Source organism: Podarcis liolepis (genome assembly GCF_965112155.1).
Source record: "Podarcis liolepis genome assembly, chromosome: Z".
Lineage (NCBI taxonomy): Eukaryota > Metazoa > Chordata > Lepidosauria > Squamata > Lacertidae > Podarcis > Podarcis liolepis.
The window spans coordinates 50,378,500-50,403,913 of record NC_139570.1 but is presented as its reverse complement, the minus strand read 5'-3'; the positions used below and the strand labels follow the sequence as shown (position 1 = coordinate 50,403,913).

At 48.1% G+C, this 25,414-nt stretch overlaps 1 long non-coding RNA gene across 1 annotated transcript; it reads right to left on the bottom strand.

The window, feature by feature from the left end:
* Window positions 1–5,698: 5,698 nt before the first annotated feature.
* On the bottom strand, window positions 5,699–23,751 carry LOC310698665. Its single transcript, XR_014521677.1, has 3 exons — window positions 23,436–23,751; window positions 7,515–7,582; window positions 5,699–6,000 (listed from the first exon to the last, which is right to left on the bottom strand). It is a non-coding gene; the product is annotated as an uncharacterized lncRNA (long non-coding RNA).
* Window positions 23,752–25,414: the final 1,663 nt, after the last annotated feature.

The window sequence follows — 25,414 nt, the reverse complement described above, 5'->3', positions numbered from 1 at the left end:
GTCCATCCAGGAAGCAAGACTGAGCGTTGCTGACCTTTGAGAAAAGAGAAACTCTCTGGTGGTGGTGATGGGGTTTCAGTAAATCCGGGACTATTCTCGGCAGCATATTTAGCTGTATGATTAATCTGGCTTCAGTCTGGGAAATTAGCAGGAAAGAAAGGGGGGGGAAGGGGGGAGTGCCCCAAGAGTTCTCAATGTTTCTTTTTAGATCTCACAAGGCAGCGATTGATGTGCCCATTGCACTGGGCCTTCCTAATATTTCATTGCCCATCTTGTTTGATTTTGGTTCAAAGAGCTCATTATCTGGAAGCATTATTCCTCCTCCTTCCAACCACCAGTCTACCCGCTCCCCCTGCCCAAAATAAAACCCTGACCCAGAAAGGAGTGTTGGGGAGAGAAGGTTATGTACCTAGTGCTGAATGCAGAAATACCAAGTGCTTGGCTAATTATTATTTCACTGAGGTTTGGTTGCTGGAAAGCTGAATCAGAAGCCCAGCTCGTTATCAGTTGTAAAACATAATTTCCACAGCTCCATTAATTAGCTACCGAGAAGAAAGAGAAGAGGAAAGGAGAGGGGCATAAAGAATTCATCATTGCGAGAAATTCTTGTTGCTCAGAGAGGAGATGTGATCTCGGAAGGTGAGGCATTGGTGGCCTCTGTAGGCCTACAGAAAAGCAAACAGTCTGGCTGGCTGATGAAAAGCGCAACAGTACTCTTGGGCACGTGCAGAGTGCCTTTCCTCACCACGGGAAAGGGTGTGTGTGTGTGTGTGTGTGTGTGTGTGTGTGTGTGTGTCTTTGCAAACATTTCAGAAGCAGCAAAATTCTTTGGCAATTGCCTCAGGAGAGCTTGGAAATGTGAGACACCTGCAGAACTGAAACGGTTCCTCCATCTTCTTCATGGAAACTCTTTATCAAAGGAAATGTTTAACACTTCCTGCTAAAAGCTGTTTGGGGCAAATTCCCTCCCAGTGTTCTCCACTGCCTCTGTGAGGGACAGCTTTGATTAGACACAGAGGAGCATGACACCACTCCTGCCTTGCAGGGGGTTAGACTGGATGACCCTGAGGGTCCCTCCCAACTCTACAATTCTATGGTTCTGTCGTTCATCACTTTACTCCCGCTTGGCCGGGACAGCCTGTGTGGTGGCTCAAGGGAGAAGATGCAGCAACTGTAATAAAAAGTGGTGCTGAGAGACAGCTGGGAGGCGAGTGACAAGAGAGAGCAGGATTGCTGGGTGGGCAGAAAATTGGTGGGTCCCCCTCCTCCCAGAGGTATTTCTCCTCCCCCCTTCAAAGCACCTCTTTTGACGAGAAAATCGAAATGGAAGATAAGAGCATAAGAAGAGGCTGCAGGATCAGGCCAAAGGGGCCCCACCCAGGCCAGCATCCAATTCTGCAGAGTCAGGGGAAAAACAATGCTGTCCAGGGTTGTAAAGACTGCGGAGAGAATAATTGGGTGCACTCTCCCCACCTTGGATCAAATCTATGCTTCCAGGTGCCATAAGAAAGCTGCAGAGATAGCGCAGGATAGTGCACACCCCAGAAATGATCTCTTTCAGCTTCTGCCTTCTGGAAGAAGGTAAAAAGGTAAAGGGACCCCCGACCATTAGGTCCAGTCGCAGATGACTCTGGGGTTGTGGCACTCATCTCGCTTTACTGGCCAAGGGAGCCGGCGTACAGCTTCCGGGTCATGTGGCCAGCAGGACTAAGCCGCTTCTGGCGAACCAGAGCAGCGCAAGGAAATGCCATTTACCTTCCCGCCGGAGTGGTACCTATTTATCTACTTGCACTTGGACGTGCTTTTGAACTGCTAGGTGGGCAGGAGCAGGGACCGAGGAATGGGAGCTCACCCCGTTGCGGGGATTCGAACCACCAACCTTCTGGGTTATAAAGACTAGGACTAGCCACCTGAGAAACAGTTTCTACCAAATGTGATTTTGGTTTTAAATGCAGTGTAATGCAGCATACTCTATCGGAGTATATTGTATTCAATTATGGGGTATCAGAGTTTTTAGGGGATCAACCAGGCTGGGATAGCTGGGATAGCAGGCTTGTTGGTTTTTGGATGTCTGATGTAGATTTCATTGTTCTGTATGGGCCAATGACAATAAAGATCATCGTATTGTATTGTGTCACAGTGGCCAAGCAGGTGCCCCACTGGGAAGTCCACAAGAAGGACCTGAACACAGGAGCTCTCTCCCCTCCTGTGGTTTCCAGCAACTGGGATCATGATTGCCTCCCACCGTGAAGCACAGTCATCATGGCTAGTATCCATTGACAGCCTTGATGCGGGTGGCGCTGTGGGTTAAACCACTGAGCCTCTTGGGCTTGCCGATCAGAAGGTTGGTGGTTCGAATCCCCACGACGGGGTGAGCTCCCGTTGCTCGGTCCCTGCTACTGCCAACCTAGCAGTTCGAAAGCACCTCAAAGTGCAAGTAGATCAATAGGTACCGCTCTGGCGGGGAAGGTAAACAGCGTTTCATGCGCTGCTCTGGTTCGCCAGAAGCTGCGTGGTCTTGCTGGCCACAGGACCCAGAAGCTGTACACCGGCTCCCTCGGCCAGTAAAGCGAGATGAGCGCCGCAACCCCAGAGTCGGTCATGACTGGACCTACTGGTCAGGGGTCCCTTTACGTTTACTCTGCTATAGTCATGACATTCAGGTGTGTTCCACCCACAATGTATTTCACTGTAGAATAAGGGTGGGGAACCTGTGGTTCCACCAGTTGTTGAGGGACCTCTTCTTCCACCGTCTCTGACCATGCTATAGGAAGCTGTCTTGTACTGAGTCAGAGCAGTGGGTTCCTCCCCCGTCCCCCCCAGCAGCACCTACCTGGAGATGCCCCAGAGGACTGAAGCTGGGACCTTCGGCACGCAAGGCAGATGTTCTGCCACTCAGCTACATCCGTTTCCCATCCTAGGAGACCGGAGGGGTCTGGAGGGACACAGGTGTCCATTTCCATTTGGACGCTAAGCCTTGAACAACACACCTGAATAATCCAAAGGTTGGTGTAAGTCAAGAAGCTGCTGGCTCCAGGTGGACTCCCTGAACCCGCTGTGGCTTCTGGGGAGAGAAACCAGATGCAAAAGCAGCTCCTTGACTTTGTTCAGCAAATAATTTGGGTTTATAATTTGATTTGATAATGTTATGTATTTTTATTGGGTGTTCTTGTTCAGTTGTAGGATGTTGGATTCGACTGTGGTCTGCTTTTCATACAAAAGAGGGAGAAATTTTTATTCAGTTTGCATTTAAAGGCAGGTCTACCTAAATCACACTTTCTGGAAGAATGCAAGGACCAAAAACACAGCCATCCTTCAAAATCCACCCCCACAACCCTCATTCTGCAATGCTGTTCTCCAGCTAAGCAAAGTGTACGAAGGTCCATACACAATAAATGTACCGTACGTATAAATGCATATATTAGCAGGAACATACATTCAAAAACGCATAATATTAGGGGAAATCAGTTCAGAAAATTTAGTACATTAGGCAAAGTGACTTGCATTAGGCAAAGTGCTTGCTTTAGGAGAAATTCACACTAAAGCTCGGATGGCATTAAAAAAACAACATCGAAAATCACTGCAGAAATGTGCAGAACTGAGGTTTAAGGAGGAAAAATGAGAAACTGAAATTGTTCTTGTTGTGAGCTTCTTTCACCTCAACATTGTTGTTGGGAAAGCAGGAAACCCACATTACAGCCAATCCAATTGAACTGGAACGGAAACTGACAGGTTTCTCTATCCTTGATGTTTATTTACTTCTTTTAATTGACGTGCCATAGGTCTTCTTTGGGTGTTTTTGGTGAGATGTAAATCCCCATAGAACCAGAACGGCATAGGGACCCATGCCTTCCCTGCATCTTTGTCTAGACAAAAAATATCTCTCTCTCTCTCTCTCTCTCTCTCTCTCTCTCTCTGTGTGTGTGTGTGTGTGTGTGTGTGTGTATCTCTGCTGGTGCTCAACACATTGCCCGATTCTGTGCGCACAGAAGCTGAGGTTTTGTTTTTTGATTCCCAGAGCACAGAATAGGGCTATTAAAGAACGCACCCATTCGTCTGCCTTTATCCCATTTCCTCCTCTGCTGATTCTGTGGCACGGGATGTGGGAAACAGCTTCTCCCAAAGGCTCCACCATAGAACTTGCCTTCCATCAGAAAGGAAAACACACACAAATAAATAAATTTTAGAAAGGGGCAAGATTAGATGCGGATGCACAAAACATTTTTTAAAAAAACTACCAAGACTCCTTGCACCCCGTTCCCCCTTCCATCCTGTCCTGGACGCCCATGCCCTCTGCCTGCCCCTCAGGTCCATCATGTCACGGGGGGGGGGCCTCCGCAGCCCCCTCTCCTCCTCCCCCCCCTCCAGCCCAAGAGAGGAGGCTGGTGGAGGCGGCCAGGGAGAGGGAGAAGGGTGGTGCTCCCTTGCGGCCGCAGCTGCCTCTCGGGACAAGCGCTGCTCATCCACCGCACTGCTGGGGGAAACAGGTACATTTCAGGATCAAATCAGAACCCGGAGTGGCTTTTGTAATCCCAGGAAAATCAGGACACGTGGAGAATATGCATAGAGTCCACCGTGTTTTGCTATGTCATGAAGTTTTGTTTTGAATGTGGAGTTCGTCTTCTGGAATTGATTAGTCTCTTGCTGAGTGGGTCGGGAAGAGCATCCCCACCCCCAAAAAGATTTAGTATTAAATGCTCTATTTTTAGTTTGGTGATTTGTGTTTTAATGGTTGGGCCATTGTTATTTTAACATTTGTCTTTATTACATAGACCACTTCCTGCCAACCTAGCAGTTCGAAAGCACGTTGAAGTGCAAGTAGATAAATAGGTACCACTCCGGTGGGAAGGTAAACGGCGTTTCCGTGCGCTGCTCTGGTTCACCAGAAGTGGCTTAGTCCTGCTGGCCACATGACCCGGAAGCTGTACGCTGGCTCCCTCGGCCAATAAAGTGAGATGAGCGCCACAACCCCAGAGTCGGCCATGACTGGACCTAATGGTCAGGGGTCCCTTTACCTTTACCTTACATAGACCACTTTGAGAAACTCCCCTGTGGAATGGAAAACTGAGGTATTTTTTCAGAGAGATAGAAATGAACATATAATCCTTATTAATACTTATGTTCTTATTCCTCATTTTGATTCTAGTCTCACGCTATACAGTGGTACCTCGGGTTACATACACTTCAGGTTACATACGCTTCAGGTTACAGACTCCGCTAACCCAGAAATATTACCTCGGGTTAAGAACTTTGCTTCAGGATGAGAACAGAAACCGGTCTCTGGCGGCGCGGCAGCAGCAGGAGGCCCCATTAGCTAAAGTGGTGCTTCAGGTTAAGAACAGACCTCTGGAATGAATGAAGTTCTTAACCTAAGGTACCATGGTAATAACAACAATGACAATAACAACAACAAGAAGAAGAAGAACCTGCATTTCAAAATGCATTTTCATTGTGCCCACTGCCATAACATTTCTGGTTGAAAGAGGAGCAAAAGGGGCATGAGCTTGGCTCTCTCCCTGGCAAGAAAGGCAGCCACTTTGGGCGGATTAAGGCCGGGAGAGGCTTTCAGCCCAAGTCACTTTGGTGCCCAAGGCAGGAACCTCGGAAGCCTCTCCCCCTGGCAGCTCTGCCCAGAACACACGCCCACTGAGCTTGGCTGCCTTGGAAGGAGTCACTCCGCCCAGATCCATCACCACCACCTCTGTTCTCCTCTTCAGACCAAGGGGGAAGGCCGGTCCTGCCGCCACAGCCTCTCCCACCCTTGCTCCTTGATTGAGCTGCCTTTCATCTTGAAAGGCCTCTTGGTGCGCCTCCCTTTCCCGCTTCCTCCTGCCCGCTAGCCAATCTTCAGACTGCACAGCCATTCTCTTCCTCTCACCAGCTCCCCACTTTTAGACAGTAACCTGCGACGTGGGACGCTGTCAAGGACCCTCTTGAAGTTCCAAGCCCCTCTGTGGCTGCCACTTTGCCCCTTGTCTACGCCGACAAGGAATGCATGTTCTGAAGAAGAAGAAGATGGAGGGAGCGGGGGAGGGAGAAGACATTTCCAAAAGTTAGTGAAGCAGAAAAGTTCCTTTCCGGAAAGCACTCTGGCTGCCTTTGGTCAAGCTGTGCTTTTCTCCACACGCCACCTTTAATCTATTAAAACATTTTCTAAGACTTCCCTTCACCTGAAGGCAAAGTGAACTTGCCAGCAAGACCCCGCTACAAGGCTGGGTCGCTCCTCAAATAATGGCAGGAGGTTGGCTGCCTTCCACCTTTGAGGAATCTCCGGTGAAACGTGCCAGCTTTGTGAAGTTGCCTTTCTAATTTGGAGCTGCAGTTCCTTTAACCTTTTAATAAGAGAGACGGAGGGGAGGAGGGAGGGGCCAGGCCTTCTGCTTTGTCTCTTCCCGCTCTGCCCGGCTGCAAGCAGAATTTTCTGCGCTGCCCTTTGAGGAAAAAGGCCTCATTCCCCACCTTTCTACTTAGCAACTTTGGTTTCAAGCTGAACCACTTGTGTGAAAAGGGTTCTCCCTGCCGACACTCCCATCCGCCTCATCAGCATTTCTGTTCTCAGGTTCGGTGCGGAAATGAAATTGCAAACTCTGGTCTCTGGCCGTCTCTCTCCTGGCTGTCAGAGCCCAGAATACCACCAAATCCTGCTCTGTGCTTCTACTTAAAAGCTGCCCCACAATTATCAAGGAGTCCCATATATTCTGCCTGCATGCGATCGTTCCCACAACATTATCCTGTGGCTGGATTCATGGCCTCTGCCGAGAAAGAGCAGTAAAACTGTCTGGAGTTTGCCATTTTACACCTGCCTGTTCGCTCTCGAGAGTCTCTGGAGTAGCTGTGTGAACTTCAGCCTCACAATCTCCTTCCTTCCTGTTTGCCCCCGAGGTGCTGGTGGGGAAATCACTCACCCAGCCATGGTGGTGGCGGCGGCGACAGCTCTTGCATCCCCAATAAAGGTAGGACCGTTAAGCTGGCCTTGTGACATGGGATCCTCACCATCGCTGTTTTTTGGATTATTGCAAAGAGCCAGCCAACATATTTAAAGTAGCCTCACATTTAGAGCAGCCTTAGTTAAAACATATCACAGTGGGTGGTGTTTTATGTCACCCCCTTTCCACATCTGCACTTCCACATCATGCTGAAGGAGCTGCAAGTTTTTCACTGGGAAAGACTAAGGTCCAGGTAACATGAAAGTCAAGACAGGGGTTTCATGGCACAGCCAAGGGGAATCTGATGGAGGAAATGGGGTCGGGAGGAGCGGAGAGGTCAGCCTTGACCGGCATTGCTAACCATAAGGCCAGTCAGGTGGCTGGGAGGAGCATCAGTACTGGGGAGGGAATGAAGAGCCAGACTTCTAAAGGGGCACAGCTGTTAGAAATGCCAGCGTAAAGCGGCAGCAGTGCCACCACACAATCAGCACAATCCCAAAGAACCAAGGTCTTGGCAATATATACATGCAAGGCTCAGCCGCTCCAGGCCAAAGTTACCAAATGGCTGCATTCGCACATAACACTAACCTGTGGTTTGTATTAACTATGACTTGTTCCAGAAGTTGTCTCGCAGATGAGCAAACTGTTAGCAGTGACTGGAATAAAGCAGATCAGCAGATCACTGAGGGAAAACTGAGGAAGAACGAGGTATGAGGGAGCTTTGTCTTATTCACAGGCCTACGCAGGGGTGTGACTCATTCAGAACCACTTTTCCCTCCCCCAAGTGTCAAATTTCAGCCGTCTTCCACACGGACAGCTAACTCCCAGCTGACTAGAACCTTCATGTCTTGTCCCTCCATAGCTTGGCTTCTTTTCAAGTCGCTATTGCTTTGTGCCTCTGTGGTTTGGTGAGCCTCTGACGTGGGGTGCACAAACAAACCTTGTACGGGCATAGCACCAGACCATAGTTATCAAAGAATGTCATCTTTCAGAAGTGAGCAACAGGCCATGGCTTCACGTTGTGGTTTGTTGCCGGAAAACAAACCATGGTTGGTCTGAAGTCAGACGGGTGGTCAAACAAACTACAGGGGCTCAGCATTATGTACAAACTAGCCCAGTGAGAGGGAGTTGAAACTGGACCAAGTGGACAGAAGACAGAAGGAGCAAAGGAGCTGTGTGGTGGCCCAGGGAAGTGAAACACAGCAGCAGTGTCCAAGAGGACAATTCCTACCCCTGGATGGGGAGACAGGGAGAATAGGTAGGCTAAGAGCTGGACAAGTTCTCGTCCTTCTCCTCCACTGCAGAACCCAGAACATCAGGATGTATTTCCCATCCGCCCCAGAACGAAGCAGAAAATTAAAGCCCTGCCCACTGTGTTCCTTGGTAGCATTGCAGGCCAAAGCTGGCTGACCAACCTTCTTCAAGACGGTGGCACCCCCGCTTCAGACTGCTCTTCTCCCCCTCTGTTTTGAAATATGAGTGGACAAGACAGGATCATTTCATTGTTAGTGCAGCTAATGCAGCTCATTAGATTTGTTTTAAACTCTGGGAAGCAAATGAATATCTAATGAGATTTCCCCCCCAGGTGTAATTAGTGACAAAGCATCGCACGTTTCTCTAAATATACCCCCCATCTCTCCTTCTCTCCGCCTTCCCCCCTGCACTTAACTGAGTGCAGGAGACCTGGAAGCTGCACTTCCATTTAATGAACTGAACAAAGCTGATTGGAAACTAAGAATATTTTAATTATGTTTATTTAGCCTTCAGCAAAGGATCAGAGAGATTGGTCCAATCAAATTAATTTCAAAAATGTGCCCATATAAAGTTGTCCAGCCGCTGGAGATGTCCGCATGGATCATTTGTGGCAGGCTGTGCCCTGAACGGACAGTCAGTTGGCTAAACAATGCAATGACCAGGATATAAGGCCTTCTTTAAAGAGGTGAAAGACAGGAAGGAGACCCAGCAATAGATTTTTATTCATCCAACAGAAAGCGAAAATGGAGTTCACAATTCCCATAATGATAGATAGCAGTGTCTTCGTGTGTTGAGATGACGTGATCAGCGTTGAAACAGAAGGGTCTTCTCTAAATTTGGCCAAAGGTGAGGGTTACACCAGCAAATATATTTTTCATTCATTTATGTCATAAAACTTTTACACTTTTAAAAAAAAGCCTCAAAAGCTTCAAAGCGGTTTAGAAAGAGAATAAAATGATCAGTAAAAACAGTAAAAACCATGCTAAAACAATCAAAAGATAAAATTATCTGTAAACTAAAATGCACATTAAAACATACACTTAAATGAGAACATGATGGCAATAGGCAGGGAGTTCCAGAGGGCAGGTGCTGCCACACCAAGAGACGGAGTTCTCAAACCTACATCGGGGGAATTATGTGGCATGTGCAATGGTGCCAGTGCTGTGTCTGCCCTGGAAACATCCAGGGATTGATGCAAGCACAGCTAGAGGTGCGGAATGACCTCTCATTGAAACTGCTTAGCATGGATGGGGAACTGGGGAACCTCCGTCCGAATCAGGACCCTGCAAAAATCTACCTTCCCTGCAAAAGTCACTGATTTGCTAGAAATGAAAACATCTTGGGTTTTAAACAGTGTTAGTTCAGCTCAGAAGACTCCCATTGAAGTTAATGGCTATGACTGATTTAGGTCCTTGAGCTTCAGTGGGTCTTAGTTGGATGTTGTTGCTGTTTAGTCGTTTAGTCGTGTCCGACTCTTTGTGACCCCCTGGGCCAGAGCACGCCAGGCCCTCCTGTCTTCCACTGCCTCCTGCAGTTTGGTCAGACTCATGTTTGTAGCTTCGAGAACACTGTCCAACCATCTCGTCCTCTGTTGTCCCCCTTCTCCTTGTGCCCTCCATCTTTCCCAACATCTTTTCCCGGGAGTCTTCTCTTCTCATGAGGTGGCCAAAGTAATGGAGCCTCAGCTTGAGGATCTGTCCTTCCAGTGAGCACTCAGGGCTGATTTCCTTCAGAATGGAGAGGTTGGATCTTCTTGCAGTCCATGGGACTCTCCAGAGTCTCCTCCAGCACCAGAATTCAAAAGCATCCATTCTTCGACGATCAGCCTTCTTTATGGTTAGTTGGATAATAATAATAATAATAATAACAATAACAACAACAACAAACAACAATAATAATAAATATAATAATAAATACAATAATAAATATAATAATAAATATAATAATAAATATAATAAATATAATAATAATAATAATAATAATAATAATAATAATAATAATAATAATAATTTTATTAATACCCCCGGTGGATGCTAACAACAAGCTCAACTCTCTAGGTGTTAATCTTTATTATGGTTGGGGGAGAAACTGGATTCAGTCCACATTTAAAGGTGAGCCCTTCTAATTCACACAACTCTAATCAAGTATATAAACCAAAACACACCTGTTCTTCGAAATTTGCACTTTTCTGAATGTTGCAGTGCAGTTCTCCAATTAAATAATGTGCAGGAAAGTGCACCTACATATGGGAATTACATACCCCAAGTGAATTATATTAGGGAACATTGCTTTCCAAAAATGTTTATATTAAGGAAAATTGCACATAAATGTATGTGCAATAGAATCATAGAGTTGTAGAGTTGGAAGGGACCCTGAGGATCATGTAGCCCGAGCCAGTGTGGTGTAGTGGTTAAGAGCGGTAGTCACGTAATCTGGGAAACCGGGCTCGTGTCTCCGCTCCTCCACATGCAGCTGCTGGGTGACCTTGGGCCAGTCACACTTCTCTGAAGTCTCTCAGCCCCACTCACCTCACAGAGTGTTTGTTGTGGGGGAGGAAGGGAAAGGAGAATGTTAGCCGCTTTGAGACTCCTGAAGGGGAGTGAAAGGCGGGATATCAAATCCAAACTCTTCTTCTTCTTCTTCTTCAGGAATATGCAGCTGTCCAATATGGAGACGTAACTCTCAACCTTGCCATTATCAGCACCGTGCGCTAACCAACTGAGCTATTCAGGCTAGAAGATCTTTTAGGAGAAAATTCTGGTGAAAATTCACATTTCATAGGAAAACGTCAGCAGGCTAGAGCAGGACCTCAAGGTTTGTAAAACTACAAGCAAATATATTATTATTATTATTATAGGGTTGCCATATTTCAAAAAGTAAAAACCAGGACATGACAAAAAAAGAAGAAATTATTCAAAACCACCAAAACCACCAAATTTTGATTGTCTTGCCTAAGATCCAGGACAAAGCACCGCCTTTCAAAAATTCCCACCGTCAAGTCCACCTTTCAAATCCCGGTAATGTCTGGGAGAATCTGGACGTATGGCAGCCTTAATTATTATTATTTTAGCAGGGGGAGGAATGGCAGCCTAGTGAGGACTGAGCATGCTCAGTGGGCATGGAATGCTTACTGGCTGTTAGAGAAGGGAGGGTGCAAGACTAGGGCGGATATAGTTGGCTGGTTGGAACCCTGAGCAAGAGCTGTTCAAGCTGCAACATTTTATTGCAGGCCCCACGTGTTATGATAGATGCAGAAGGAGGCTGCCCTGCAAATGTAATACTTAAACCATGCGGTATTTGACTGGCTTCTGCCTGACCCAGCAGGGCTCATCTTTTGTAAAAGAGAAGGACTTATTCAGCTACCATTGCCACATGCCTCTGTGGAAATGAAGTTCCCAGAAGAAAAGCTGAAAATTTGTTGTTGTTGTTGTTTAGTCGTTTAGTCGTGACCCCCTGGACCAGAGCACACCAGGCACTCCTGTCTTCCACTGCCTCCCACAGTTTGGTCAAACTCATGCTGGTCGCTTCGAGAACACTGTCCCACCATCTCGTCCTCTGTCGTCCCCTTCTCCTTGTGCCCTCCATCTTTCCCAACATCAGGGTCTTTTCCAGGGAGTCTTCTCTTCTCATGAGGTGGCCTAATTCTTGGAGCCTCAGCTTCAGGAGCTGTCCTTCCAGTGAGCACTCAGGGCTGATTTCCTTCAGAATGGAGAGGTTTGATCTTCTTGCAGTCCATGGGACTCTCAAGAGTCTCCTCCAGCACCAGAATTCAAAAGCATCCATTCTTCAGCGATCAGCTGAAAATAAGCTCCCTCAAAAGCCTGCTGGAGATGTCCCTTTCATATCACTAAATGTAAGAACCATTTTTTTTTTTTAAAAAAGAAGTTTTTCTGGAATTTTTCCACCACATCAGCAATTGAACAAAAATAGACTTTGGAAGGATAGCAGTTGGGAGTCAGCAGAAATCTTCACTCTCCCTAACCACAAAGTCCTTCCTGGAAGATGTCCGGGGCAAATGGTCTTTCAGAAATAGCTGGTGGACAGGCTGGTGTCGCAACGTGCATCTGTCCTGCACCCCTGCCTCTTGGTTTGCTTCTGCAAGTTTTAAGAGGATTTTTGAAAGAAAAAAACCCTCCGAGGGCCTTTCTGTACCGAAAAGTGTCACTCCTCTGCTGAGTAACGGATAGGAGAGAGAGAGGTAAAAGGGCATCTTCCTCCCCGCCCCCCCTTTCTAGATCCAGAAACGTGTCTTGGTATCCCTCTTTCCCCTTTGGATTGGGTCTCCCTCCCACCCACCACATGTCTAGATAGTCACATTGCATCCTCCTCTGACAAGTCCCTATGTGCAAATCGCCTGCCCCCCTCCCTCCAGAGTTCCACTAAAAGGAGAGCTAATTAATTCTGACCATCCCTAATGGTCTTCTAGGTCAAAAAGAAAATGGAGATTCAACTGCACTAATTTGATCTCTAATGTCTTCGTCCCCCGCATTCTCTGCCCGATTAACTTCTTGAAATTTAGTTTCGATAAGTGGAGGCAAGCAGGGCAGAAACTTCCAAAGAGATTTTCTTCATGAGCAGCGGACGGACGAAGCCTCCTTGGACCTGCAGGGAGAGAGCAACCTTAATTCAATTCCTCAGCAGCCTTGACGGATGTGGTCGCTTGGGCACAATCTGGGTCATTCCGAAGGCCCAGAAGATTTTGATATGTACGGGAGGAGAACTATGAAACGCGAAAGAAGTTGGTAGTAGTTTTAGTAGCACAGCAGTTAAAACAGCAGCAGCGGCGGCGGCAACTAATAATGTGGAAAACACTTAACAGGAGTACCATGAAATGAACCAAAATGTAAGAACAGGAGCAAAAGAAAGTCAAGCAAGGGGTCGATGGGTTCGCTTTGCTGGGGGCTGCCAGCTGCCGACCAACCCACCGCCAGGGGCACCATAATAGCTACTGTACCTCCGTGGCCCTGCTGTCGGTGTGACCAGGGTGAGCCCTCTCCAAAGGGAAGCAGGGAGGTTTTTGCCAACTGCAGCTCCAGGGACAAAGGGAATTTCCTGCTGGGGAGGCCTGGGGGCCTGGGGAGGGGGCCAGAGGGTGTGTCCCGCTTGGCAAGCTGAGTGGAGACGCACCAGGCCAGGCAGAGGAAGCCAGCTTTCTCCCACAGAAGTCTCTGCCGCCCAATGCTTAGCCGGCGCAAAGCATTCTCCCCAGCCAAGGTCTGTTCGACCGGGGCCCTTTGACCAGCTCATTGTTCCCTTGCCAAAGGGCCACACACAGGAGGGGAGAGACAATGGGGCAGCCCTTGCATTCACCCAGAGAGATTGGGGGCGGACGGGGGGGGGGGCAAGCCTAGAAAGTGTTTGCTGCTCTGAGAGAGCCTTTTCAAACCCCTTCTTGGCGGACGCAGAGTGACAGTTGAATTGCAGCCCCGCTTCCCGAGAGAGCCAGATATTCCCCTCGGCCACTTTCGCCAAGAGCGACACCCCCCCCCCGTTGCATTCAGACAGCTCCCAGCGCAGCTGCAGTTGTTGGGAGGTCTTGCCATTGTCTTGCCCAAGAAGAAAGGTTCCCCACTCCCTCCAGTTCTGCTCCCCCACCCAAAACCTTGCAGACCTCTATTGCTGACCAGAAGATACAAGATGAATGGAAGCGTTAGCCAGAGACGTTGGGAAAGTGTGAAGAGGGGACCTCCAGCGCTCTGTGCCCTGGGCTCACCCTTTTCACAGCTGGAGGGGCAGGGGGTGGGGGCAGGAGGAGGGCAGCCTAAGGAACCAAAGACCTTGAATGTGGAGAGGAAGAAAAAGTTAGCAAGGACACAAGCTGCGTGGGGTTAGGAGGAGGACACTGGAAAAAAGAACCAGAGAATCATGGAATTGAGGAGTTGGAAGGAACCTCAAGGATCATCTAGTCCAACCCCCTGCAAAGCAATAATCCTGACTAAAGCATCCATGACAGGTGGCCCCGCTTTACCCCTGCTTTACAACCTCCAAAAAAGGCGAGTCTACCATCCTGCCATTTAGGAAGCCGGGGCCATAATTGCAGATGCAGCTAGAGATATGGGCACATGTAATAATAATAATAATAATAATAATAATAATAATAATAATAATAATAATTTATTATTTGTACCCCACCCATCTAGCTGGGTTTCCCCAGCCACTCTGGGCGGCTTCCAACAAAACACTAAAATACAATAACCTGTTAAACATGAAAAGCTTCCCTAAACAGGGCTGCCTTCAGATGTCTTCTAAAAGTTTGGTAGTTGTTGTTCTCTTTGACATCTGGTGGGAGGGTGTTCCACAGGGCGGGTGCCACCACCGAGAAGGCCCTCTGCCTGGTTCCCTGTAGCTTTGCTTCTTGTGGTGAGGGAACCGCCAGAAGGCCCTCGGTGCTGGACTTCAGTGTCCAGGTAGAATGATTGGGGTGAAGACGCTCCTTCAGGAATACTGGACTGAGGCCAGTCAGGGCTTTAAAGGTCAGCACCAACACTTTGAATTGTGCTCGGAAATGTAACACAAGCATCCACACTGGCTGCCCACTTAACTACTGGGCCAGGTTCAAAGTTCTTGTACTTATTCACAAAGCCCTATGCAATTGAGGTCCATGGAACCGCTGGGACTGGGCTGCCCAAACTCTTATATTCCAGCTCCACTACTGAGATCATCTGCAGAAGTGTCACTGTCTGCTCCTCGAGTTGGTGAGGCTCATTTGATAACAAGAATAAACTAGCCTTTAGTGTCATTGGGCTAGTCCTGTGGAACACTCTGCCACTAGAGAGTCAGCCTTCTGTGTCAATGCCAGCTGGAAAAAAATTCCACCAAGCTTATGCAGGCAATTATAAACACATCCTGGAAGATTCCTCAAGCGCAATATCATATGAGGTGGCTAAATTTTGCACTTTAGTAATTAGGAAGTGTAGATCTCCTCTGTTGAATGGCACACTGCGAAGCTCCCTTGTGTAATCTTTTTCTTTTCTGATGTTGTTGTTGATTTCTTGTTGTTTGATCTTGTGGTGTTTAGTGTCACTGGCTTTTGCCGCAATAAAACTTGAAAACTTGAAACTTGAAACATCCTTCCGCAATGTTTTATAGCTGATGACTGCTTTTAACTTTTCAGTTGTTTTCATTGTATGTTTTTTTTGCTGTAAACCACTTAATTTTTTTTAATGACACTCTTAAAAATAAATAAATGTATAATAAATACGGTTTGGCCTGTAACTTATGTTTAGAAAGTGAAGACTGGTAAGTAGCGGTGAAAAAGGAACCTTTTATCATATGTGATAGATGTAGGGGAACCTTCAAATTTGGGATAGAAATATTTTGTGAACCGGGTAAAGTTTCCAATCAGATGATTCAACCAAACCCTGAGATATCATCACTGCTCTTGATTTTTAATGACTCACCTCAACAAATACTTTTTTAAAATTTAGTAATAAAGGCATTGGGCCCAACCCCCAGAGGCCCCTCCAGTTAAGGCTGGGAAATAATCTGAAACCCCGGGGAGACTGCTGAAAGTCAAGGTAGTAGAGGAAGCCCTGAGACAGCTATTGGGCAGACCTGTGGCCTCACTCTCTGCAAGGCAGCTCCCCACGGTGCTTAAGGGAAATGCAGGCAGATGGCGCCGCACAAGAGGTTTCTGTTTGAGCAAGCAAGAGAATTGGGGTCACCTCAGTGGGCCTTTGCACACATGTGCACATTTGCTGCATAAATGTATTCCTGTCACTACTGATTTTAAGCCTGTGGTGTGTATACAGTGGTACCTCTGGTTGCGAATGGGATCCGTTCCAGAGGTCCGTTTGCAGCATGAAAAGCCCGCAACCTGAAGTGCCGTATCTGCGCAGGTGCGTGGCGCGATTTGATGCTTCTGCGCATGCACAAGCGGTGAAACCCGGAAGTAACCCTTTCCAGTACTTCCGGGTCACCAAGGGACGCAACCTGAAGCAAACGTAACATGAGGTATGACTGTACAGCCAATGAACTCAGACCCTTCAATTGTCCCTATTTTCCAGGGAAGCCCCTGATTTAGAGAAGCCATCCCGGTTTCTGATTTGATCCCGGAATGTCCCACTTTCCCCTAGGATGCCCCCATTTTCCTTGGAGAAATGTTGGAGGGTAGGGATTTATCCAATCCCCAAGACATCTGGAGGCAATCTTGTACAGAGAAGGTTTTTTAATGTTTTATTGTGTTTTTTTATATGTTGGAAGCTGCCCAGAGTGGCTGGGACAACCCAGTAAGATGTGTGGGGCATAAATAGTAAAATTATCATTATTGAATATGGGGTGTCCCTATTCTCATCGGAGAAACGTTGGAAGGTATGTGGAGGGCATTTTCTGAGTGCAGGCAATGCAGCCATTCGCCACTAGATGTCAGGCTCACAGCCGCAACAGAACCTTTCCCTCCCCAACTGGATGTTACGATGCTGTGATCCTCTGTTTAAAGGTGTGCAAAAAATGAAAATAAAACAAATGAAAGAGAGAAGGGAAGGGAGAAAGGAAGGCCCCTCCAAAAACCATTTCTCAGACACCGACACTGCCCCCACATAAAGACCTGAGCTCAGCTGCAGAGCACGTGCTCTGGGCATCTGCTGCCTCCACTGCTGGTACCTCTGTCTGAGAAGGGCCTTAAAGACCAACTAAGTTAGTTCTTGGTATGAGCTTTCGTGTGCATGCACACTTCTTCAGATACATGCATGCACATGAAAGCTCATACCAAGAACTAACTTAGTTGGTCTTTAAGGTGCTACTGGAAGGAATTTTTTTTATTTTGACTATGGCAGACCAACACGGCTACCTATCTGTAACTGAGAAGGGCCTTGCGAAGGATGGCTGTGGGTCATCCCTGGCCCTTCACCCAGCTGACTGGGGAGACAGAGCTCTACAACATCTGGAGGGTCCCAGGGTTCCAGCCCCTGCGCAAGACATGGTCTCATCATGTGCTGATTGCAGACCAGGTCACCACCGAAATCTGCCCCGTAAGAGCAAGCTTTAAGTTGGCCACACATTCAGAAGACTGAGAAAGGATAGGATTGTTGTGGTTGAGTCGTTTAGTCATGTCTGACTCTTTGTGACCCCATGGACCAGAGCACGCCAGGCACGTCTGTCTTCCACTGCCTCCCGCAGTTTGGTCAAACTCATGCTGGGAGCTTCGAGAACACTGTCCCACCATCTCGTCCTCTGTCATCCCCTTCTCCTTGTGCCCTCCATCTTTCCCAACATCAGGGTCTTTTCCAGGGAGTCTTCTCTTCTCATGAGGTGGCCAAAGTATTGGAGCCTCAGCTTCAGGATTTGTCCTTCCAGTGAGCCCTCAGGGCTGATTTCCTTCAGAATGGAGAGGTTTGATCTTCTCGCAGTCCAGGGGACTCTCCAGAGTCTCCTCCAGCACCAGAATTCGTATCTCAAGGGCTGCCAGTCGTGGAAGATGGAGCAAACGTGTTCTCTCCTGCTTGTTCTCTCCTGTTCCTGCGACCTGAACCAATGGATTCCAAGTACAAGAAAGGAGAACTTTCTGAGGATAAGCGCTGTGCAACAGAGAAACAGATTCCCTTAGAACAGTGATGGCCAGATGTGGCCCTCCAGCTGTTTTGGGACTACAATTCCCATCATCCCTGACCACTGGTCCTGTTAGCTAGGGATGATGGGATTTGTAGTTTGGCCATCACTGCCTTAGAAGGTGGTGGGTTCTCTTTCATGGGATGTTTTTAAACAGAGGTTGGGCGGCCATCTGCCAGGGATTATTTATCTGTGGTTCCTGCATTGCAGGGGGCTGGACTAGATGACCCTCGAGGTCCCTTCCAACCCCACAGTTCCATGAGTCTATGATTTGGTGAGACCTACATTCAGTTGTTGCTGCACAAGTCTTGGGTTCAATGTCTTCTTCTCTCAGCTGACCCAGATCACGAGGCAGACTGAGGCAGCTGCCTCGGGTTACAGAATCCAGGGGGTGTCTCTGCAGATGCCCCTCCCCACAGCCACCGGAGGAGAAATGTCTGCTTCCGGTGAGATCTCACAGGGCTCTTGCAAGATCTTGCCAGAACCCAAAAGCCATAGCTGTGCGACCTCGGAAAGTGAGGCTTCAGTAGCAGCCGCAGAACTCGATGGGTCACCCCAAGCCCAGATGGGGAAACAGATGATTTCATTGTTTCAGAAACTCCTAGAATTCATGTTGCTGCCTCACAAACGAGAGACAGAATTTGAGAACCAAACTTGTTCAGTTTGGCAATTCAGCCTCCCCTCCCTTTCCCCTGATTTGTTTTTATTCCTCTGAATGAGGGTGACTGCTGCAATCTGTTTTTAGACAGTGCCGAAGCCACAAGATAAAAGAGGCAAAAGGAATCTGCTCATCTGCATATTTAACGTCTTGCGCTGCAGTCGCTGCATAATTTAAGCCTGGCATTAAAAACGCTGCTCAGATTTTAAAGGGTTTCTGTTTAAGCAAACGAGGGGCTCCTCCACAGACAACCTATTTACTAGGCACTCAACCAGATTTGCTCCCACAAAGCTCACACGGAGGTTAGACTATAGCTGGTCTTTGTTGAGCATTTGCTTTGATTTGTTTGTGGGGAAGTTATACGACGGTGAGCTTTCATCCTGGTTTGCCTGTGGGATGTTGACGCGTCTTCCTATTAATCGTTCATCACCCACATTCAATGCATTTCTCTGTCACTTTCCTAACTGCAAAAAGAACCATGAAATAATTTAATAACAATTAAAAGGAAGAATTTGAAATACATAGACAAATACATACAGGGCTCCCCTCACATTATACAACTTTTTGTTTAACTTTAAACTGTTAATAATAATAATAATTTATTATTTGTACCCCAGCCACTCTGGGTGGCTTCAACAAGGATTAAAAATACATCAAAATGTCACACATTAAAAACTTCCCTATCACCTTAGTAGTCCAGGATAATAACTTATATTAATTGGTTGTTATTTTGCATGTATTGTTTAAGCACAAGCTTCTGGATAACAACAACAACAACTCTCACATTTCTTATTTTAAAATGGGTGTGTTGCACTAGGGAAGGTGTGGGAGACCTCTGACCCTCCAGACCTTGCTGAAAAAGCATCACCATATTTGCTGGTCCTGATGGGAGCTGTCAATTGGCAACATCTGGAGGGCCAAAGGCTCCCCTATAACTACACTAAGTAAAGGTATAGCAGCACCTTCAACCCACTTTAATTGTGGAAACCTGATTTCCACAGTATGCACTTGAATTCTACGATTCTATTCTCTCTCCTGCAAAATAGCCCTTTACAATCCCTAAATCAGACACCTGACAGCTGATCAACCATCTCTCCCTCTTTTTAAAAACACAGGATGGTTGCATCTTATGTGATGGTTCCGTTCCAAGGGTTCCATGTATACACAAAAATCATGTATGCCAGAGGTTCCAAGTTAGGGGTCCAGGGACCCCTGGGGGTCTGCGGCCCCATCCTTTGCCTTTCCCCAACTACTTTTTTGGTCATTTTTGCATAGTAATATAAATATAAATTTTATGGTCTGTTTTAGTGCTGTGCAGTTTTTCAATATATTGAAAATTACGGATGGAGGACTTGACCTGGCCATGTGTAACAGAGACTTGGTTGGTTGAAGCAGATGGGCCTGTCCTTGCCGCTGCTTGCCCACCAGGTTTCTCTTACACACAGCAACCCGGGTCATGTGGGCGGGGAGAGGGAGTTGCAGGGATTTTTAGGAAGTCATTAGTCTGCACCAGGCGTCCTGTTGGGAAGACCCAGTTTTCTGAGTGCATGTTCTGGAAGTTGGGCAATAGGGGCAGTACAGGATTCCTTTTGGTGTACCAACCTCCCAGCAGCACCAAGAATTCGCTGCCTGAGCTGCTTCAGGTTGTGGCGGATGTTCTCCTGGAGACACCTAGTTTGGTTGTCCTAGGGGATGTTAACATTCATGCCAACATGACCTTACAAGGGGCTGCTCAGGACTTCATGGAAAGCATGGTCTTCATGGGGATGTCCCTGAATAAGTTTGGCCCAACTCATAATTGTGGACATGCCTTAGACCTGGAGTTCACCTCTATGGATGTGGGTGATCTGACACTAAGTAAAAGTGAAACAAAAGAAGTGCCATGGTCAGATCACTTCCTGGTGCATCTGGACTTCTCCGCGACCCTTCCCCTCTGCAGGGAGGTGGAGCTGATTCAGATGGTCCGCCCCCACCACTTAATGGATCCAAATGGTTTCCAGAGAGATCCAGATGGTTTCCAAACAGCCAATATGGCCAACTATCGCCCAGTCTCAATTCTTCCATTCTTGGGCAAGGTGATATAGAGCAGGTGGTTACTGAACAACTCCAAGCATGCTGGGACCATTTGGATCCCTTCCAATTGGGATTCTGGCCTCATCATGGGACTGAAACTGCCTTGGTCGTGCTGGTTGATGATCTCCGGCAGGCTGGGGACAAAGGTGAAAGCTGTTTCCTAGTTCTGCTGGATCTCTCAGTGGCCTTTAATACCATCGACCACAACATCCTTCTGGACCAGTTAGAGGAGCTGGTGGCAGTGTTATGCAGTGGTTCCACTCCTTCCTCCTGGGCCGTGTCCAGAAGGTGGTGGTGGGGTGAGTGTTGAGACCCCGGGGCTCTCACCTGTGGGTGCCTCAGGGTTCGGTCCTCTCCCCCATGCTTTTTAACATCTACATGAAGCCGCTGGGAGAGATCATCAGGAGGTTGGGGCTGGGTGTTCATCAGTATGCAGATGATACCCAGCTCTACCTCTCTTTCAAATCAGAACCAGTAAAGGCAGTGAAGGTCCTGTGTGAGTGGCTGGAAGCAGCTGGAGGACGGATGGTGGTTAACAGATTGAGGTTGAATTCTGACAAGACAGGAGTTCTGTTTTGGGGGGACAGGGGGCAGGTGGGTGTGGAGGACTCCCTGGTCCTGAATGGGGTCACTGTGCCCATGAAGGATCAGGTGCGCAGCCTGGGAGCCATTGTGGACTCACAGCTGTCCATGGAGGCACAGGTCAATTCTGTGTCCAGGGCAGCTGTCTACCAGCTCCACCTGGTATGCAGGCTGAGACCCCTCTGAGGGGTCCCTCTGGACTACTGCAATGCACTTTGTGTGGGGCTGCCCTCTGGCAGCTCCCTTACTGTGAGAGGTTACAGGTAACCTGCGAGAGGTTACGGTAAGGTTACAGGGAACCAGGCAGAGGGCCTTCTCGGTAGTGGCACCCGCCCTGTGGAACGCCCTCTCATCAAATGTCAAGGAAATTAACAACTATCTGACTTTTAGAAGACATCTGAAGGCAGTCCTGTTTAGGGAAGTTTTTAATGTTTGAAGTTTTATTCTGTTTTTAATGTTCTGTTGAAAGAGTGGCTGGGGAAACCCAACCAGATAGGTGGGGTATAAATATTATTATTATTATTATTATTATTATTATTATTATTATTATTTTGGGCAAAATCGGTTTTGAAATCATACTGCGATAACAATTTTAACCCAGCAATACGCAGCAATATCTCCCTCCTCCCTCGGGGGAGAGCAGGCTGATTTCAAGGCAGCGTGACATGATGATCTCAACCGATAATGTTACTGATCTGAGCTGCCTTCCCTCACGCTGAGGGCGACCAGGGCGGCCGATTGCGAGGCGCTGCCTTCCCCTCATGCTGATGGGGAGCAGGGCAGCCAATCGCCCTCCCTTCAAGGCCCTGTAGCCCTACCTTCCCCTGGCAATGGGGCGGAGCAGCTTTTCTCAGTCAGCAGGAAAGCAGCAGCAGCAGCCACAGTGGATGTGCATCTTTTCAGGCTGCTCTGCTGATGCCCCCCCTCCCTCCCCTCCCCTCCCCTCCCCTCCCCCTCACTTCTTTCTGCTTCCCATCCAATCTCCGGGCTGTTCCTTCCCTCATCCCCATGCCTGATCTCCAGTTTCAGACACCATATTTATTATTATTATTATTATTATTATTCTTATTATTCTTATTATTCTTATTATTATTATTATCATCATCATCATCATACCTCCCTGTACCCCGAGGTCTCAGGGCAGTTCACAGAATAAATATATATATCAGAATATCATGGTGTTCAGTTGCTGATATGGTGTTCAGTTGCTCAGCCCTAGTCTGTTTTTTAGTATACCTGAAATCCTTTGTTTATTAGGGGCTACCTCACATTTTGTTCATGAAATTGCTTTGCAGAGATAACTACCACAGAGTTATCAACATTTTCCAAAGGTGGAGGGTGTCCCCGTGGCTTGGTGTTTGAAAAATAGGGGGTCCTCAGTAATTAGGTAATTGGGAACCACTGGTGTGTGCCAAAACCCCTGGAGTCACCCTGTGGCGAGGGGGAGAGAGGAAGTATCCCTTTACTCCCAGAGCCTCTGTACTGAATAGGCCTGAAGGAGGAGAGCTTACAAGCTGTTTTTGCACTGGATAACCCAAGCAGACTCAGGATAAAAGAGCTTTTGAGATCTCTGCCTTGCTTAGGGGACAAGGTCTGCTCTGGTGCTGGAAAGCTGGGAATGTTCATGTAAGATCTCAGGTGGCCCCACAAGATCTCTCAAGAGCACCCCAGAGCCCATACAGTGAGTGGGTCTTGCTCTGAAAGGAAGACAGATATCTTTAAAGGCCTTTCCACACTGGGTAACTCCAAGCTCTTTTAAAAAGAACTTTCTCCTCCGTGCTTGGACTTGTGCATCTTCAGCCAGAGCACCTGCAAGTGTGCATGGTTGAAACTGTGCAAGTTAAATGCAATACTATGTGATCATATTGGGAAATGAAACAAATGAGACCCGAAAGAGAATGCAGCGCTAAATGCTGCAGAGAAATGGATTATTGGTGAGCCTTTTTGCACCTCATGCACCTGGCAAAACCAAGGTTTGCCACTGAGGGCACCACAGGTGGCTCTTCACATACGTGAGCATCTGCAGTCATGTCCTCTCGCTCTTCATGCTTTGCAGGAAACCCCTGCTGGTGCCACGAAAGGCCTCTGTGGGGAGCGCATTGGCAACCCCCATTTTAACATATCTATGTTCTCCACCCTGGAACCTCAAGCAGAACTGAAATAATAAAAAAACAGAGTGGAGACCCACAACGTTTTGTTGAAGTCTCACTTGTTTCATCTTATTTCAAAAGGGAGGGAGAGGCAGTTTCGAGCTCTCAGCTTAGAGGTCCCATTTAGAGATTGTAAATGGATTTAGTGGCAAGGTTGTGGATTCCCAAGGCACATAGGGAGGGGCAGCGCATCCCCACCCTTCCAATATTGCCCCATTGCCCTACCCTTGCTGAAGCCTCCCTTACCTGGGCTGCCTGGTGGTGCCCATGAAATGGCAACAACAGCAGTGAGTTCCGGCCAGATCTCATGAGATATCAGCAAGATTTCACGAGGCGTCTCCAGAAGCTGCTGCCACCACCACTTCTTCTCCAGAGACCGACACCCAACAGGAGTGCTGCCTCTGGGGGTTCCACTGCCCAGGGTTGCTGCCTCAGCCCACCTGGCTAGCATCTGACCTGTGGAGCATGTACTTCCTGCAATCAACGTTGCCTCCTTGTTTTCCTGAACTCAGAGTCTTGGTGTGATTCTGTCCCAGGGCGAAGAGTTCTCCTCCCAAAGAGATCTAGTGTGCAATGCAGTTTCTGTTTAAACTCCAGGCGCCATCAGAGTGCAGGGGCCATTCTGGCTAGACTGGTAGAGGTCAACATTAGGTAACAACAACATGAGCACCTGGGGATGAAGGCAGGCAAAGGTGAGGCCAAGCAGTAAGTAACTAATTACGATTGATAACCTGCTGATCTGTTGCTGCTGTTATTATTTTGGATGCAAAAAAGAACCACCAAAATGATGAAGGAATTGGAATAATCCTCCCCCTCCCGCTACTAGGAAAAGTTTAAATATATGGAGCTTTTCAATTTGGGAAGAAGGGGAGACATGAGTGCGTTGTGTGAAGTTTTGCATGATGTGGAGAAAGCAAATGGAGGGCTTTCTCTCTCATAAAAAGAGAACTTGGAGTCATCTGGTGAAGGCGAATGTTGTGGCGTTCAAGACAAACTTCTTCACACAGCATGGGATTCCGAGCTATGGGATTCAGAGCATAGTTACAAGTAACACACCATTAAACTCCCTGCCAAAGGAGGCAGCAATGGCCACCAACTTGGTTGGCTTAAAAAAAGAGGATTGGGCAAATTCATGAAAGACAAGGGCTATCAATGGCTGCTAGGCAGCATGGCGATATTCTGCACCCGCTGTCAGAGGTATCCTTGCTGGGAATTGCAGGTGGGCAGAGTGCTGCTGTTCTTGTGTTCTTCTTGCAGGCTTCCCAGAGGGACATCTGGCTGTGAGAACAGGACGCCGGGCTATTGGCCTGATCCTTATGCCTTATGCTCTTATACTCTTGCACTCAGGTTGCGCTTTGCCGCTTCCTACAGGCTCCCGGCTTGCCGCTGTGAGAACAGAATGGTGAGCAAGATGGGCTCCCCTTGGTGTAATGCAAAAGGGCCCTTCTTCTATTATGATCTGCCCTATCAGCCAGGCTCACTGTCTTGCTTTGCCTGGGCATAGAAGCCTCTGCCTTCCTCTCCCTCCTGCTTGGCACCGCAGCCCAAGTCTCTCCCCCCAATAGCTCCCTCAGTCACTCCCTTAAAAACCTCCCTGAGCTTTGCACCTCCTTCTCCTAGGCTGCCCAGCCGCCCGCAATGGCAGCCTGGCCCTCCTTGACCAGCTGGCGTCTGCCTGGCGCAGCTGACGGCCAGGGCTTGCTTCCTTCGTCTTGCTTTCTGGTGGCAGGTGCCCTTCCGCCACACGTGGCGGGTTGTGGATTCCCCTCCAGTCCGTCCTCCGTGGCCAAAGAGGTGCGAGTGTGTTGGCGAAGCTGAGACAGACAGCGCGATCGATGTGGCAAATCCCCCGTCCCTTCCCCGGCAGCTGTAGCCCAATTAAACCCAACAGTGCACAGGTGTTTGCCGTAATGACTTTAACACGAAAAAAGCAAGGCTCCCTTTAGGGCCTTTAAAAGAAGAAATGTAGAGCTCTTAACGTTTTATATACCAACGACATCAAACCAAAGTAGGAAATAATAAAGCGGGGGAGGGGGAGGGGCGGCAAAGGGACCACGTGACGCGCCGTGGCAGCCTCAGCCAGGTGCTAATTAAACAAGAGCCAGCGGAAAGGAGGAGGCACAGTTCTCCTGCCCCCAAGGGATGGTCCCACTCTGGGGAAAGCCGGAAGCACAGCAGCCTCCAGGATTGTGGGCTTGTTTCGTGATGGCTGCCTCACCTTGCAG